The 18908-nt window shown below is 45.8% G+C and overlaps 1 protein-coding gene across 7 annotated transcripts in view; it reads left to right on the top strand.

Moving 5' to 3' along the window:
* The first annotated feature begins 1665 nt into the window (after nucleotides 1-1665).
* Nucleotides 1666-18908, top strand: part of CHST9 (carbohydrate sulfotransferase 9) — a 74753-nt gene continuing 57510 nt past the window's right edge. Inside the window, exons 1-2 of one of the 7 annotated variants that reach the window (XM_070747685.1) lie at nucleotides 1842-1926; nucleotides 2458-2521. The gene's annotated coding sequence lies outside the window, so the exon portion shown is untranslated. Of the gene's footprint in view, nucleotides 2077-2457; nucleotides 2522-18908 lie in introns of all 7 variants that reach the window. The other 6 variants (XM_070747681.1, XM_070747684.1, XM_070747686.1 and 3 more) reach the window with 6 other exon arrangements.

The raw sequence follows: 18908 nt of genomic DNA, 5'->3' as shown, positions 1-18908 counted from the left end.
ATAGTATTAGAGAATCAACCTCTCACCCTAAAATCCAACATTTAGAATTATAGCCATCAGCCACAATAAGTTATTCAACACCCTTTCAGAACACAAAGCCAAACTTCAAAGTTACAGATAGTCATATTTAAAATGAGTATCTTTCACTTTATGCAAAGAAAGAAACATCAAGCTTTACTGAATGATAATTTCAAAACAAAAAAAAGCCCAATATCTTTATTATAATTAATTGAAATGCAGAAAATCATCAAACAAGGTTTTATGTTCACCTCAAGTCTTGATCAGATTGTATGTTAAGCAAGAGCAGTGGTGGCACAGGGGTTAAAGTGCCATATTGCAAGCTACTTTAGCTGACTGCTAGCTGCAGTTCAGCAGTTCAAATCTCACCAGGCTCAAGGCTGACTCAGCCTTCCATCCTTCCGAGGTGGGTAAAATGAGGACCTAGATTGTTGGGGGATATATGCTGACTCCGTAATATGTTTAGAGAGGGCTGTAAAAGCAAGTCTAAGTGCTATTGCTATTGCTAAGATAGAGAAAGGGTCTGATATTGACAATTTCTCATCTCATTTTGTACTATGCTGTGGTTGGCTGGAATTGAACTAAGCTGAATCTGCTGAATAAAGCACAACTCAGTATTGTATACTATATGGATTCATACAACATGGTAAGTCTACTATAAATAGCAATAGCACTTAGACTTATATATTGCTTCACAGTGCTTCACAGCCTTCTTTAAGTGGTTTACAGAGTCAGCATATTGCCTCCAAACAATCTAGATCCTCATTTTACTGACCTTGGAAGGATGGAAGGCTGAGTCAGTCTTGAATAATTTTGAGAATTGAACTGCCAAACTGCTAGCAGCTGGCAGTCAACAAAAGTAGCTTGCTGGCTTTGCATCTACCGGTACACCTTGCAAGTGTTTCAGGGAGACATCGCTTTGAGGCTACAGGTTCACCAATAGGTTAATCCAGCTCAATGGGCAGAGTAGACAAAGGAAATTTTGGACCGGAGGGGGCAAGAGATCTACTCCAGGAGTCTCCAACCTTGGCAACTTTAAGCACAGAGGACTTTAACTCCTAGAATTCCCCAACCAGCTTGCTGGGAAGTTGAATTCTGGGAGTTGAAGTCCTGCAGACTTAAAGTTGCCAAGGTTGGAGACTGCTGGTCTACTCAATGGCTAAAAGAGATATATATTAGCAGACAGAGAGAGAAAGAAAGAAGGAAGGAAGGAAGGAAAGAAGGAAGGAAAGAAATTGGGAGGGAGAGAGAGAAGGAAGGAGGGAGGAAAGGAAGGAAGGAAGAGAGAAAGAAAGAAAGAGAGAAAGAAAGAAAGAAATTGGGAGGGAGGGAGAGAGAAGGGAGGGAGGGAGGAAAGGGAGGGAGAAAGAAAAAAGAAAGAAAGAAATGCAAAGAACTACAGTGCTTCCTAAGACTGACTCCTCCAGCTCATTCAACAGGAATCCACCTGCAATGATCACCTAAGGTCTGAGGCACCCAAAGCAGATCTTGCTTTGGGTGCCTCATTCACTCAACAGATCCTTTCAACTGCTCGGTCAAGGAAGGCAACGGTGCCCTGCACAACATCTTTCCCTCCAGGCTGCAAACTTAGAAACTCAACTTATTTCCGCCAGTCTTTAAAAAGAAAGACTGCGGGGGATCAGGCCCGAGAAGAAGACTCGGTGCGATGCGGACAACTTTCTGGCGCGGAGAAACTCGAGCGCTCCTCGCTAGCCGACCGGCCGGCGACTCCTGAAAGGGAGCAGCTTTGCCGACCGGGTGGGGCAAGTCCTCGCCCCTTCGGAGAAAGGAAAGGGCCGAGGCGGGTAGGTCGACAAGTTCGCGAGGCGGGGCTCCGGCAGCCGCGCGCACCGAGGCAGGCCGGCTGAGGGGAGTTCATTTTCACCCCGTGTCCTTTCGCCGCGAAAGGTGAGCGCTGCGCTTCGGAAGCCGCCTTCCTGCTCGTGAGGCGGGAGACTCCGTCGCTCTCCCGCGGGGAAGGAAGCGTGGGGCGCCTCCTGGGAGGGGCGTGCGCGAGACCCGGTCCAAGTCCCTGCCGAACCTGCTCCTTAGGTTGAGGTAAATCCGGGAGCTGCTTGGGATTGGCAAACATGGCTTGCCAAGAACGCTCCATTTGGGGAACGGGGGCGGGGTCTCTTGAATGACATGGGACGTTTGGCGAGACATCTGCTGGTACCCAAGATAGGTGATGGTGGGCATTTTCGTTACTGCTGCGGCGAGGCGGGACGCCTCACCGACCAGACTCTGTCGCTTGGCTCTGCTCTTGGCATGGATTTTTAAAAAAATTATTATTTGTAAAATTTATATGCCGCCAAACTCCACTTGGATTCTGGGAAGCTTACAATAAAAAAACCCCAACAATTAAAATAACAAAGCCTGTTCCTGTTCTACAGTTACCTTACAGTTTTGTTTGTTTTGATTTGTGTACTTTACAATTAGGTTTTTTTGTTCCGGGAGACTGTCAGGGCAAGTCCTTGGTGGAGATTTCTTGGCAAGGTTTCAGGTACATTTCTCCTTCTCCTATTCCTCCTCTTCCTCTTCCTCCTCCTTCTCATCATCATCATCATATTGTTTTGAATATTGGGTTGCTATTTTCCCTCCCTCGATTTTGCACCTCATAAGTGTTGGTTGAACCCTCAGCTCCACCAGCTTCCTTTGAGAAAGAACCAGCCACTATAATTCGAGATTGGACCCCACCCTCCCCATCTGTCATTGGACAGTATTATAATAATAGTAACTTTGAACGATTTTATAGGATTGCCTGACTTACTCTAGCAACATTGGCAAAGCATTTTAAATGGTGGGAACCCGTTAAATCTATTTTCTTTTTCCACTGAAAGTTTAAGAAAATTTAAAAATGTTTAATTTAATAGTTTGTTAATTAAAAATGCTTAATTTAATGGTTCGTTGTTATTGACCAAACTTTCCCCTAAACTGCCTTGACTGTGTGTTGTTTCCCTACTCTGAAACGGCAAAAACTTCCCAAAAGCATTACCTGTGGAGCCAGTTCAACACTATTCTTTATTATATTATTTTCCTTCATAGCAACTTTCCCAACCCAAGAGCAGAGTCCTTTAAGAAGTTGTAAAGTTTCTTCATAATTTGTAAAAAAAAGCTTTTATAGCCCAGTAAGCCTCCTTTGTAAGAGGCTTACTTTAAAGCAAAAGAATCTGAAATTGTTGGTGGTGTTTTACACACACACACACACACACACACACACACACACACACACATATTTGGAACAATCAATCTTGTTTGCTCACAATGACTTTTGGTGACCTAATGTGTTTTAATGCATTTATAGTGGGTGCTTTCTACCATAGTTAGTTCTACTATAAGTATGCAAGTTTCCTAAAAGTTACTTGCAGAGAGATGCTTTATTAGTCTAATGCAGCAGAAATATGAATCTCACAAAACTTTGATGACTTGAAAAAGTTATTGTATATCTTAAATGTGCTTTCCCCACCCCCAAATGGCAACTATACTTTTCTTGATTTTGTTTGAAGCCATTTCATTTCACCTCTGAAGAGTTTCTTCATTTCTAACTAACTGAGGAGGAAGTAAGGTTTTATATTGGGTCCCTTTTCTGGGTTCCCTTTCTGAGCTGGGATGTTGCAAGCAAATAAAACTCAAGGCATAAATCTGGTGGAAAGGAGGGAATCCATTTATTTCCCAAAGCTAAAAGGTTTGTTCTTGAGGGTAACTACAGAGAAAATGGGGTACAGAGAGTTTGTTTTATAAGGGGACTGGTACTTAGTGTGAGTGAGGGGAGGGGGTAAATGGTGTATATGCACTGGCTGTAGTGTAAGACACTTATCTAAAGTCAATCTTAATTTCCTTCCTGATGTCAATTGCCTTGCTTTTGTGTGTTTGTGTAAATGGTGCTTTGGGCAACCTATTTGTGGATGTGATTGTCTGATTAACTATTCTTGCCCAGGTACTTAAATTTGGTACTTGGTTTTGTCTTGTTAATTATGAGCTTAGCTGCGACAATGGTGCCCACACATGTCTGCCCAACATGTGGCAGAACATTTCATGCTCATATAGACTTTACCAGTTATTTATGGACACATCACATATAGTCCACAACCCCTTAGATGTCAAGGTCCTCTTTGAACACAGTGGATGAACATCGTCATCAATAGATTAGCAGAAGTGCAATTCAACAATCTATTGTTACAAGGTCTTTCCCGTAGTTTCCAGTCTTAATGGATCATGATTTGTGTTAAAGGTTAAGGGATAGCCAAGACAGTGAAATAAAGTAAGTTTTAGAATCTCCTACTGTTATTATTTATTATTAAAATAACATTCTTTCCCAACTCTTTTCAGTCAGCCAGTCATTAAGACTTTAACAAAAGTTGACAGCACCTGGAGGTTAATCTGTGTCCTCAGAGTACCTGACTCAAGACTGCAAACCAGTTTGGAGATGTCTTTGGATTGCTGAAAGGACTGCTTTGTTAAAGGGAGATAGGTGGTGTGATATCTCCCCTCCACCCCCTCAAACCTATTTACAATACAATCCTTGAAACTGTTTGTCTTCTGCTTACAATGAAGTCCTTTTAGCAGTCTCAAGACAGTTCAGACTCATCTGCACTCTGATTCAGATACTCTGAGGACATAGATTAACCCCCAGGTGGTTTCAATGACTCTCAAAGTGTTAATGACTGATTGATTGAAAAGAATATAAATCCTGCCTCTTCAAAACCAGTCAATGAAAGATGAAGAAGGTTGAGATGAAGAAGAATGAGGAGGAAAAGTTAAATGTCTTCAGTTTAAAAAATAAAAAATAAAAGTCCAGTTGCTGTAACTGAGAATCCCCATCTGGATTTATTATTGTATATTTTTAATAAATATGACAATATTTATTAAAATATAAAAATAAATATATTTTTAATAAATATGACAAAATGGTCTTTGCAGAAGAGACGGAGTAACGACTCGGACACCAGAGCTGGATTTAAACTTGGGTCATTTTTATTATAATAAATTTGCATAATTTATTAATTAAATTAGCATGAATTAGCATAAATTTGCATAAATCAACATATTCAACTATGACCCAGAAACAGTGGACCTGCAGGGTCAAACAAACACTTCCGGGGCGGAAATGACGTAAAAGGTCAACATTCCTGGGCAACTAAGGGCGTAGTCGATGCTGGTCCAGGTGAGGGACCTCTCCCTCACCTGAGACCCTGCCATGCACTCGCATGAGGGGGGTCCCGCCGGCTCACCCCTACCCTGGGACTTCAATAGCGGGACCCAAAGACAGGTTCCCCCCAAGTGCGCAGGTAGCACCCACCATGGGCTTGGAGAGAACCTGTCAATCATCCCCAAAGATGCCCAAGGGAGAACGCGCAGTTGCTGAACCACCACCCAGATTTCCGCCCCTAACCTGCCATGGAGCGGGGGTCAGATCTCTATCTTGGCCCCCCGACTCCCCCCTCTATCTGCGCCAGCTCACGCAGAGACCGCTGCAGGTCCTGTAAGAAAATGGCGTTCCCCTGTTCTGACAGGTGAACGCCATCGGCCCGGTAAAGCCACGGCCGATCTACGGTGATGAGGGGGTGGGCCACTACAACCCCACCTAATTCCCTTACTGTTTTTCCCACGGCCTTATTCACCCTACGCCTAACCCGGTGTATGGCCCTAAGGGAAATGGCGTCCCTCCAAACGATCCTTGGAAGGATCTCTGACCACACCACTTGCGTTGTGGGCCATACCGTGCGAAGCCACCGCAGGTCTTCGCGCACCTGGATGATCAGTGGGAGACCACCAAGCAGGCACAGGTCATTGCCACCGAGGTGCAAGACCAGCCATCTGGGTGCGGCTATGGGTTGCCGACCACCCAGTCCCATCTGGGCGCGACCCTGGGTAGCCGCCCGCCCAGCAGCGCCGGGTACCGCCCTGAGATGCTGAGTACCCAGCAACGTCGGTAGGAGCCCCTCCCACCGCATACCCCTCCGTCCCATCCAAACAACATTGACCCACCGTCCCAACGACAGCTGGGTCCCAATGGCGCTTCTGGCTGCTGAGCGGCCGGCCCAGAAGACCATGCTGTGGCCACACAGCAGCGCCGTCGGTTTCTGCCTGGACTGGGAACCTGGAAGAGGACACACACAGAGAGGTTACCTAGCCTAAACCCTGCCCAGAATCCTCAGCGGGCCTAACATAACCCAAATATGCCGCTGACCGCCAGCGGCCGATCTCCTGAATCCGTTGGGCCGGGAAACCAGAAAGTGCCGCGCTAGTGGCGGCGCCGATACGGAACGAATGCGTTCCGTAGCCGGCGGGATCCATGCCTAACTGAGACATTGCCTTAGACACTATCGCCCAGAATTGATACCGGGTCAGGGGGGTGCCATCCTGGTGTACAAAAAGGTACCCACGCCCTGACCCTCGCAAGCCACAAAAACGCTGCAAAGCAGCCACCGGGCAAACAGACTGATCGGTGGCTGCGCTAAGTTCAAGTCTAACCCCTCTGTGTAACTGATCTGTCTTGGAGTGTCTCACCAAAAGGGAGACACCCCCCTGTCTAAAGGTCAGATCAGTGAGCTGGAAAGCGCGGAGCGACAAGTCAGACTGCGAGGAGGCCATTGCCTCGCTGACCCTAAGGGCCCCAAAAAACATAACACAAGTCGCTGCCCTAAAAAGACGGGCCTCGTACAGAGAGGCACACAGACTGTCAAATGTTTGATTAATCAAAGACAGCTGCTGAACCGTCAGGGCCTGACGAGTGTCAGAAGGGAACCCCTGTCGCTCCCGCACCCAGCCTTCCAGCATCCTCCGGATGCGAAAATCACCTGAAAAATCACCAAACCCCCCCGCCTTGGACAGAAAGGCGAGGCCGGCTAACCTAGACCTGATAGTCCTGACTGAAAGGCCACGCCCCTTCAGCAGGACACAGAATTCAGCTAGGTGCTCAACCGGGACAGGCCAGCTATGGGGGTAACCCCTACCCTGCCTGAAATCCCCAAACTCCTTACCTGCACGCTGGTAAGCTCGCAGGGTGCCAGGAGCTACAGATAAGGCGATCGCCCTGGAGGCCTCATCCCTCCAGCTCGCGGGAGCCCGCCCAGGCTCCACAGGTGGGCTGGAAACACCTCTGGCGACTCTCGGGCCCACGGGGCCAGGGTCCGAAACCTGGACAACTGACCACGGGACAAGGCGTCAGCCACCCCGTTATCTAGCCCCGGGACGTGCCTAGCCAAAAACAAGGCGTTCAGAGACAAGGACCTGTGCACAAAATGGCGGACAAGCCGCATTACCCTGTCACTCCTTGAGGACAGGGCATTCACAACATGGACAACCGCTAGATTGTCACACCAAAAATGCACAGTCTTGTCCCTAAACTGCTCTCCCCAGAGCTCTAAGGCCACTACCAAGGGGAAAAGCTCCAAAAAGGTCAAGTCCTTAACCAAGGAACAGGCACTCCATTCCGGAGGCCATGCCGACCAGCACCACTGGTCACCTAACACTACCCCGAAACCGCAAGTCCCTGCGGCGTCGGAACACAGCTGCAGCTCCGCTTCCAAAAGAAGCTCCTGCCGCCAAAAAGACAACCCGTTATAATGTTCCAAAAACTCCCGCCACACGCAGAGGTCAGCCCTGACCCCAGCGCATAAGCGGGTACGATGGTGGGGCAAACGTAGCCCCTTCATCGCATCATACAACCGGCGAGAAAAAGCCCTACCAGGCACCACTACCCGACAGGCGAAATTAAGGATCCCGGCCAACTCCTGGAGCTGCCGAAGAGTAACCTTCCTGCAGCCCAAGACCGCCTCAAGCTTGGTCCTAATTTTTATCAACTTGTCCAGGGGCAATCTGGAAGATTGCTCCTCTGAATCCAATTCAATACCGAGGAAGGGAATCCTGGTGGCAGGGCCTTCGGTCTTCTCGGGGGCTAAAGGCACCCCCAATTGAGCACAAAGGGCTTCGAAGTCCCGCATCAAAGCAAAACATTGCTCCGATTGCGCAGGCCCGGCCATCAAGAAATCATCAAGGTAATGAACGACCGAACCCAGGCCACTACGCCTCCTGAGCACCCACTCCAGGAAGGTACTAAAGCTCTCAAAAAGGGAGCAGGAAACAGAACAGCCCATAGGCAATGCCCTGTCCACATAAAACCCACCCTCGAAATGGAAGCCCAGAAGCTCGAAGTCGCCTGGGTGAATGGGGAGGAGCCGGAATGCCGACTTAATGTCGCATTTACCCATAAGGGCTCCCACCCCACACTCCCTAACCATGGCCACGGCCGCATCAAAGGATGCGTACCGGACTGAACAAAGCTCGTCAGGAATGAAGTCATTCACTGACTCCCCTTTTGGAAAAGACAAATGGTGAATCAACCGAAATTCACCACTCGCCTTTTTGGGGACCACCCCCAGGGGGGACACTCTAAGATTCGAAAAGGGCGGCTCCGGGAAAGGCCCAAGGACCCTGCCCTCAGCAACCTCCTTTCGAATCTTAGCCCGAACAATGTCCTCATGTCCGACAACCGACCTGAGGTTGTCCGACATGAAAGCCTTCCTAACACCCACATAAGGGATCCTAAATCCCTCGGAGAAGCCCCTCAAGAGCAGCTCGGCTCTCGGGCGAGGGTGGTAGTCGACCAACCAACCCTCGAGCACAGACACATTAATTGGGCTGGGCCCCTTTTCCCCCAGCTGGTGGGGGAGGTTTTCCTGGACCCCCGCCCTTCTTCTCCGCCCCTTTCTTGGGGCGGGGACAGACTGAAGCTGCATGGGACCCCCCACAATTCCCGCAGGCATGCTTGTACTTACAAAAGGGATGAAAACACGCCCCCTTTGCCGCAAACTCATGACAAGCGGGCGAGGCCCCCTTGCCAGCCACACCAGGAGTCGCCTTGGCCGGTGAAGCCGCGCCAGGCTCCTCCTCCATGAAGTGCCCACTATCAGTACGCTCACACCCTTCCTTTCCAGACATATGCGTGGCCCGGAACCAAAGGTCCGGAACCACCATATCCCATGGCAAGTTAGGCTCTACCGCCATCCTCATACGAAAGCCCTTATCATAATGGCGCCATATGGTGCCCTTATATTCGAAGTGGGCCCTAGCAATCAAATCTATATATTTAAACATGGCAGAGGCCATAGCCGGCTGCCTTTGAATCACCACAGACCCATAAGTAAGAAAAGCATACAGCCAGGAGCTGAAGCATTTCGTTACTTTGGTCTTCTTCGTTTTCTCCCCCGGGACAATCTCTTTCTCCTGCTTAGGAACCTCTCGGTTCAAAAGCGAAAAAAGATCCACGTATTCTCCCCGCCATATAGCCTCCTTCACCGAAGGGTGAAGGTGGCATCCTAAAGGGGTGGACGGCAACCCGCACGGGATAGCCCCTGCTTTAATGCAAGCAAACGGGTCCCATACCGAGTTGGCCGCCACACCAAAAACTCCCGCACCGTGGGGGTAGGGCAAGACGGGGAGCGGGGGCATGACAGCAGGGGCTGGAGGAACCCACCCCCCTGCCCCGGGCACCGCAGGTATCCCCGTAGGACCTGGCCCGGGCAGCGGAGCAGGGCCGGCCGCCGGCGGCCCCGAAGGAGGAACCGGCTGTGCCCAGACCTGCCCGCAGGTGCCCGTGGAAGACCCCAAAAAACTGGACCCGCTCCCAACCCCCGCCGGGGGAAAACCCAGGGTGGGGGAAGGAAGAAAGGACAGCGGTGTAGTGTGTGGTGCAGCCTCACCTGCCCCGTACGGGGTTGATGACATCCACGGGGGGCCCATTGTTGCGGGGCCCGGGAAAGCCGCCATCGGCCCTGCCGGGGCCTGTCGTCCAACCGGAGCCATCTGCCCAGCCTGGGCCGCCGCAGGATCTCTCCCCAACGCCGCAGGAACTTGATCAAGGGACCCTCCGGAGCCCGCACCGCTTCTCCACTGCTCGAGCTCGTCGAGCCTCTCCAACACCCTGGCCCAAGACATGGCAGGAGAAAGAACAGGTTGAGGGGCAGGAGGCAACGAAACCACCCCCCCTTGCTCGGGGACCACCCCCGTAGGCCCCTCCCTACTGGCCCGAGCCCGGGCAGAAGGCCTAAGGGCCCTCCTGGGACGCGCAGCCGGCGGAGCCGTAGGGGCAGTGGCAGACCTCTTTTTCGGAGCCATCCCAACTTCTTAATTCTAGTATGCAGGGAGCAACCTAAACTACTACCTAGGATTGAACTCCCCACTGTCTGAGTGGCAAGCAAAGGTCCCCCACCACTGTGCCCTCCTAGAGCCAATTACTGGAAGGGGAGAAGCCCTTGCCAACCCCTGGGCCCCTATCCTTAGGCGCAAAAGAGAAAGCCTCCCCTCACAGGTAGGCCTTAAAGGCCTGAAATCCGGCCTCCAACCAGCCCAAGACCGGGGACCCCAGAAGCCAAACCGCCCCACCGCGCCCTCCTCCCGGCCGGGAGGAGGTTACCAGTCCCCCTCGGGCCCGAGGGGGATCCTCTGGAAGAAAGCTCCACGAGTCCTAAGGATTGGAGCCTCAATCGGCAGATCCGGTGAAGAGTAGTAAGAAAACTTTTCGCTCCCTCGATCGGCCACAAAATGGCGGCCGCGACACGAGGGCAACCCAAAATGGCGTCGGAGCAGCACTCAGCCGAGTGTCTGCTCTTCAGCATGGGTCCAGGGTGAAAAGGCTTGCTTCCCGGCCTGCTGCCCTTAAATAGGGCCAGCAGGCCCCGCCCGGACCCAACGTCATGCCCAGCCACGTGGGTGAAGCATTCTCGGCCGAAATCTCGCCTCGCGAGATTTCGGCCGAAAACAAGATGGCGGCCGCCATAGGAAGGGTCCGAGTCTGCCCGGCCCTTCCGCAAAAGCGCCGTGGGGCCGGTAAGTCAGCCGGCGATATTCTCTCTCAGTAATATTTCTTCTGTTTCTTGTCATTTTCTTTCTCTGCCATACAGTGTTGATTGCAATAAAGAGTCGTGCATTACAGAGATTTGGACCTATTTCTTGCACTTATATTTTGAAATTATCCCAAGGGCTGTGTGGTATTCCAGGGCTTCACTCTCTGAGGCTTCAATGTCTGCATATTGCCCCCCTCCTTCATAATCAGGCTCCTCATTTTACTGACCTTGGAAGGATGGGAAGCTGAATCAACCTTGAGCCAGTCAGGATCAAACTCCTGGCTGTGGGCATAGTTAGCCTGCAATACAGCAGTCTATCTACTTCAGTGATTTTCAACCTTTTTTGAGCCATGGCACATTTTTTACATTTACAAAATCCTGGGGCACACCACCAACCAAAATGACACAAAATGACACTCTAACACAGTACATATTATACATATATCACCCTCTGCGGGGGCCTCTTATAAAAAGATCTTATAAAAAAGATCTATATACACCATCAGGATAGACATAACCAGCTGAGGCTGAGGCTTCATCTAGTGGTGGCAACATTTACCTCCAGTCCTGACCAGGATTAGAAATCGGGACCATGGGGAGGACTAGCATGTTCAACTACTCGCTGTGGCCACACAATGACAAGTGCTTGGCAGCCCGAACGGGGACCTTCCTGGGTCTGGATGAGAGGCGTCCTGCTATTGGTCTATCGCTAGTGGCTGGGATGAATCCTAGAAGGTGATTGGTCAGTGAGCGTTACCTGTGCCTCCACTCTTCCTGTCGCTGATAGCTGGAGGGAATGTTTATGTTTGGATGGAGGCCGGATAAATGGCCTCCGCGGGCCGTATCTGGCACATGGGCCATACTTTGGGGACCCATGTTTAACTTCCCAATGGCACACCTGACCATATCTCATGACACACTAGTGTGCCGTGGTTGAAAAACACTGATCTACTTTACTACCACAGTTCCGTTCTAATAGAAAGCCTAGCAGAGTCTCCTTCATACACTGAAGATTTCTACCCTGAATTGAATTATAGTATTATCTAGCCATTATTGGGCTGCTTTAAAGCCTATCTTAATTCATCACAGGATTCAAAATTAATAATGTGAAATGTTTCTTTTTGTCTTATTCAAAGTCAATGCTTTGATCCCAACTTGCACTACTGCTGAGTTTTAAGAACAGAAACCCATGTTTTATGAGTTCAGATGGATATATGAAGACTCCCTTTAAGGGAAATGTGCATAGAGCAGACAAGGACATTGGATATGAAACTAGAGATTGAACAAGTTCCACTTCCTCTCATGTTTTGTTTGAACATGCCATAAGAAACCTTTTGGGAAAGAGTTTCTATTCTGAGAGTGTATATTAGACTAAAGCTTTCTTCTATAGCTTAAATAAATCCAATAAATTCATATAACAAAGAGAACAATTACAGGTATCTTAAATTATACTGACATCTGCTGCACTTGGAAACATTTACAAAAGCCTATTACAGGCTCGTTGTAAGCCAAGCAGGTATTTTTCCAGTTATAAAGTGCAATGTAGTTTGTGTTCACTTGTAAAAAAAAAATGTAAACAGCATTGTTTAAATATTACACCTGTTTATAGTGGAGAAGGCCAATTAGGGTGTTCAGTGCTGACTGCAGTCTAATGTCTGTTCCACTCATTCCATTTGTTCAGGAATGGATGAATTGGTCAATGGAATTGAACATGTGGGGAGTCATCATGAATCAGAGGTCACCAAACTTGGCAACTTTAAGACTTGTGGACTTCAACTCTCAGAATTGGCTGGAGAATTCTAGGAATTGAAGTCCACAAGTCTTAAAGTTACCAAGTTTGAAGAAGTTTGAATTAGAGGAACAAAGAGAAATAAAATTGTGGCAAAACAGGTTCTATATACTTCAGTATTTGTTTACCTTAGTAAAACATTTTACATTTTAATAACAAAGCCAAAAGGGTTGCCCTTTTTATTACATTGTCTGTTATCTTTTTATTAGATTTATCTTTAAAAAGGTCTTCAATTTTCCTCACAATTTTGGGAGAACCAATTTTGTATATTGGTTAAGTTACTGGGGACCTGGAGGCCATGGGTTATAATTCCACTTTAGGTCTGAAACAAATTAGGTGACCTTAAATTAGTCATTTTTACCTAGGAAGCAGATAATGGCAAGCCACTTACAAAATCTTGCCAAGAAAAACAGAGAGACATGTCGAAGCAGGTACCAGAAGTCAGGACCAACTTGAAGGCACCAAAAACAAATGATGTTGTTTCTGGGTGTGACATGTTGAGGCAGTCCATAGGAATGTAAACAATTCAAAATTATTAAATACGTTACTTTAAAATCAGTTAATGACATTGTTTTTAAAAAATGTTAGTAATTAATAATTTGGTATTTTATTTCTAAGAGTTGCTTCTGAATATGTAGATAGCCAATATTTTTATTTATTTTTGCTATTAGCAGAATACATCTAAAATGTAAGAGAGACTATTATGGATATCAATTTTAAATAATCATAAAAGGAGCAGTTAGCAAGCTTGTTTTTGTTTCCTGCAGAGTCAATTTGGCAGATATGTTCTTCTCACCATGTTTCTTTGCAAACTTTCCAGCAAGCAGCAGTTTGAGTAAATAAAAATGGGAATGGGAAAACATAACAATGATTTCTTACGTAATAGTAATTTGGCCCTAAGTAAAGATCAAAATCGGGGACTACCTGAGACATCTACATTATTGTTTTAAAGTGTTTGGAACTATAGTTTTAGGATTTGAACCCAGCTAGAATTTTACAAATGTATCTTGAGTCTAGGTTGTGCAGCTATGAAATACAAATATGGGGTCTTGGAAGAAATATCCATCTGGGTTCAGTTCTAAGTAGGTTAAAGATACTGGAAAAATGAAGGCTGATGGGAAAGATAGTTTATTGATAGACAGGACCACATGGGCAGCTGAACATATGGAGTGAGAAGTATTTGTATCCTCTCTTGGGCCTTGCCCTTGAGCTTCCTGTTTCTATGGTATTCCATTGGTTGTTGTCAGGCTCCCATAGGACTATGCAGGGGTCATAGCTACTTTAGTCTGAGCTCCCAGGTTTGATTGAAACTTGGAGGGTGATTATGTAATGAAGAGGCTTGCGCTCTGAAAGGGTGTTGGCCAATTCCTATTAGGGCTTAATGGCTTTGTCCTGATTTGAATCTTGAATGAGGGCTAATCCAATCACTTTGAGGCTGAAGGTCTTTGTTTTGTAGATAGGATGGCTCAGTCTTCCTGGGGCCATTGACAAAGGTGGGTGCTGCTTTCCAAGAGCATATTTCTCCTTTTCTCATCCAGGGAGGTATAATATTCTGCCTTTTTAATATTTCCTAAAATATTTCATTCTTCCAGGACAGTGATGGCGAACCTATGGCATGGGTGCCACAGCCGGCACACGGAGCCAAATCTGCTAGCTCGTGAGCCGTTGCCTTAGCTCAGCTCCAACGTGCATGTGTTTTCCAGTCAGCTGATTTTTGGCTCCCACAGAGGCTATGGGAGGACATTTTTGGCTTCCAAAGAGCCTCCAGGGGAATGGGGGAGGGCATTTTTATCCTCCCCCAATTCCAGGAAAGCCTTTGGCGCTTTGGTGAAAGGGTGAAACGTGAGCCTACTGGCCCACCAGAAGTTGGGAAACAAGCTGTTTCTTGCCTCCAAAGAGCCTCCGGGGAATGGGGGAGGGCATTTTTACCCTCCTCCAATTCCAGGAAAGCCTTTGGAGCTTCGGTGAAAGAGTGAAACGCGAGCCTACTGGCCCACCAGAAGTTGGGAAACAGGCTGTTTCTCACCTCCAGAGAGCCTCTGTGAGTTAGGGAAAGCTGTTTTAGCCTTCTGCAGACATTGAACTATGTGTGTGGGCACTCACACATGCACAAAAGCACGCGCACAGACTCTTTTGGCACCCGAGGAAAAAAAGGTTCACCATCGCTGTTCTAGGAGAAGGGTGGATGCTAACTTTGCACAGAGAAAAACCGTTGAGATTTAGGATTTTTGGATGCTAGAAGTACATCAGGACTAAACATTTTTATAATGACATATGGAAAAAACACAACCCAGAAGTAAATCATGTTTCTTTGTCACATCAGTGGTCTATTGATGACTTCAAAGATCCTGCTACAGCACCTGTATTTAGAAGGTTTCTTTGCTCTACATTGCACCCAAAAGTATTAGAATTGCCCCCACCTCCTTGTCTTTCGTAAACTTCTTTAAACCCACCTCTGCCGCCAGGCATGGGGGAACTGAGACATCTCTCCCGGGCCTATGCAGTTTATGCATGGTATATTTATGTGCATGTTTTGTTTTTAATAAGGGGTTTTTAATGACTTTTAATTATTAGATTTGTTATATACTGTGTTATTATTTTTGTGAGCCACCCCGAGTCTACAGAGAGGGGCGGCATACAAATCTAATAAATTGAATTGAATTGAATTCTTAGAACCCATATTTTGTTTGGAAGTCCACCAGCTACTCAGAAAAAAAAGTCAAATATAAACCAGAGCTGCATCGCAGACAAATTGGAATGCAGAGAGTAACAGCACAACTTTACTTCCTAATTTAATGGTTCCTTTTAGCCAAAGAATGATAATGTGCCCATGAGCATCATAGCACATACACAGCCTTCTTCCCATGACATTCAAGAAACTCAAACAAAATTTTAAAAATATGTGTGTAGTTACAGGTATTACCACTTTCCATTTGAGCTGCATTGCTTACCAACTGTAATTCAAGATGTTACAAGAAAAGCTTAGATTATGGCGTGGTTACTATAAGATCATATTTCTCTTGTTGTTTTTACTAATAAATAAGGTCTTGATGAATTGGTGTGTTCTGGGTCCCAGCTGTCTTAAGAGCTGCGCTTGCTCTGTGGAACAGCATCTCTCTGAGGTCCATATAGCTCCAAATTCATTAGAATTTAATAAAGCTATAAAAAGGATTTTTTTTCAACTGACCCTAGCCTAGAATGTAGTGATAATTTTAGCAATGGTAGTTGGTTGGGATTAGATCTGTTCTAGTCATTGTTTCCCAGTATACTTCATGTAGTGTTAATGTTATCTTCCTGTTAGCTTTTACTTATTACTTTTTAAATGTGAAGCTTTAATTCTATCATGTAATTTAGAGATACTTTCATGACTGATATGGCATATAGATTGATTGATAAATAAGTAAATAAAGTTTATAAAAGCACTCGTTGTTTTAAATGTTAAAGTTTTGCAAACTTTGAACAACAGTAACAAAAACCGATAAGATTCTAAGTAAGATTTGCAAAATCTTGTATAACATGGCAAACGTGTGAAAAAATGGCTACTAAAAGATATTGTGGGCAACTAATATATACAATTAATTTATCATAACATTTTATTATTCATGTGGAAAATGAATACTAAAATAGCATTGTATTGTACAAATTAAATATTAATGTGTACAATGGTTTAAGTTTTTTAAAAACTTCCAGTCAAAAGGAAAATAATTAAATGAAAATTACCACCAGAGAGTAATTTGGACTAATTCAATTATAACCTCATAAGAAGAATCTAAGAACTATTTATGTCTGATTCATTTATGAAGTATCTTTATTGTTAGTTCTTTAACAGAAATTGCTAAAATACATTTCAAAGGAATTTTATTCTATTAAAAAATTTCAGGCTGCTTGATCTAAATATTATTCCGTTATATATGTGAGGTTTTCAAGATAGCGTATTGTATAGGTATTCCTCAACTACCCCCAATTGCACTCAAAATTAAGTTAGCAATAGAGTTGTTAAGTGAATCTGGTCTCCCAAGTGATTTTGCTTGTCGGAAAGTCATAAAAGTGAGAGCCCATGACACTGAAACCATCATAAAAATGAGTTAGTTGCCAAGTGTCTGTGTTAGACGCAAGACGCAATGACCGTTCAGCACTTTCTTTTTCTCCAAGCTGTAGCAAGAACAGAACTGCCAACAGGCTTCAGGGAAGCCACTCACCACCTGATCAACCAATCACTGGACATATGTCCATACATAACAGTCTGAATTTTGAACACATAATCATGGAGATGTTAGAATAGTTGTTAAGTGTGAAAAATGATCACATATCACTTATGATTTTCTTTCCATGAATTAAAATTTCACAGATATGGCATTTGTATTGAGATAGATTTACACTATACAGTGGTACCTCTACTTAAGACCTTTCTAGATAAGAACCGGGTGTTCAAGATTTTTTTGCCTCTTAAGAACCATTTTCTACTTAAGAACCCGAGCCCGGAAAAATTTCCCAGAAAATTTGAGAGCAGCATGAAGGCCCGGCCAGTTTCCTACCATTCCCCCTTTAATCCCGGCCATCTCGGGCTTTTCTGGGCTGCCAGATGAGCCTTTCGGTGGCGCTCCCCCTCACACCCGCCTGGCACAGTGTATGGAAGGCAGCCTTGCGCTGGGTGTATGGGAAGCGTGTGCTCCTCCTCACCATCTGAGAGTCCCTCTTTTTTTTTAAGCCTTAAAGTTTTGGATTTTTTTTATTACCCCCACCTCACCTTCTTCCTTCGGCAGCGACTGTCATCCTCCTCTTCTTCCTCCTCCCCCTCCCACCCAAATTCTGAGCTTTTATTTCTTTCCTAATGGGTTTGCACGCATTATTTGCTTTTACACTGATTCCTATGGGAAAAATTGCTTCTACTGAAGAACGTTTCTACTTAAGAACCTGGTCACGGAACGAATTAAGTTCTTAAGTAATTGTATTATGTTATTGGCCCTTGTCCGATCCTTTACTAAAGGTGCTGATTCAAAATATAATTTTTCTGTTCTGATATTATTGGCCTACAATTAGTTTTCTGATCTTAAGATGTGAAATTTGAGTATTGGGGCAACTGTTTAAATAAATAAATGAATAACCATCATGTAGCTTTTAAGATTTCATTTCAATTTTCTGCTTCACAACATGGTTTTTGCTATTCTCTTAGGGGAGTGTTTCTCAACCTTGACCATTTGAAGATGTGTGGACTTCAACTCCCAGAATTCTCCAGCCAGCATTGCTGGCTGGGGAATTCTGGGAATTGAAGTCCAAATACTGTACAGTATCTTCAAGTTGCCAATGTTGAGAAACACTGCATTTCAGAGAATGAAAAGAATGAAAAGAAACGTGATACCTAATCTTTGTACTGCAATCATGTGCTTAATTGCTTAGAAGTAAGCTTCACTGATCACAAATGAGAATTTTTGCAGAAGCATGCATAAAATGGGTCCTTCTTTGTTTTGTAAAACCATTTGTTTTAGCTAAACTAAGTTTGCCTGTAATTGCCTCAATTAAATGAAAATTATTGTCTTAGCTGTTAGCTTTTAGATTTTGTCTCTGTACCACTTTCTGCTCTATTGGTTTTACATTGTGCCAAAGGTTAGAGGCTAAATCAAAGTGTGTCAATATTAACAACGTTAATAATACAGTACTTTTCTTCTGTATATTAAAGTGTTAATGGAAAGCCTTTCTTTCTGCATTGACTATTTCAACTCCGTGATGGTAAACCTATGGCATGTGTGCCACCGATGGCATGCAGAGCACTCTGTGATGGCATACGAGCCATTGCCCCAACTCAGTTTTATTGCGCATGTGCCTCCCACCAGCCAGCTGCTTTTCTGGTCACTGCCGCACAGGCACGGGGTATATTTGGAAGATGTGTGCACATGCATGGGGTGTCATTTGTATAAGCATGGGGTTTTGCACACATGCAAAGAGTTCATGTGCACAAGCAGGAGTTGCACATGCATGCACGGGGCAGCGTGAAGGGTCATATGTACATTCTTGGGGGACAGCACACGGGATCACACGCACATGCATGGGGTGGTCATACATGTATTGCATTATGGGTGCGTGCACACAAACACTGTTGTGTGTGCATACAGGTGCTTTTGGCACACGGTGATGAAAAGGTTAGCCATCATTACTTCAACTCATACATATTGGCTAAATAGCCAGTATTCTCTAATGAGATTGTGTGGCAAGATAAGGAAAAAAAAATTCAAAGATTCTCATGCTTTGGGTAAGTT

This window comes from Erythrolamprus reginae, chromosome 3, assembly GCF_031021105.1.
Source record: "Erythrolamprus reginae isolate rEryReg1 chromosome 3, rEryReg1.hap1, whole genome shotgun sequence".
Classification (NCBI taxonomy): domain Eukaryota; kingdom Metazoa; phylum Chordata; class Lepidosauria; order Squamata; family Dipsadidae; genus Erythrolamprus; species Erythrolamprus reginae.
Note: the sequence above shows the minus strand (reverse complement) of the source record. Positions and strands in the feature narration are given on the sequence as shown.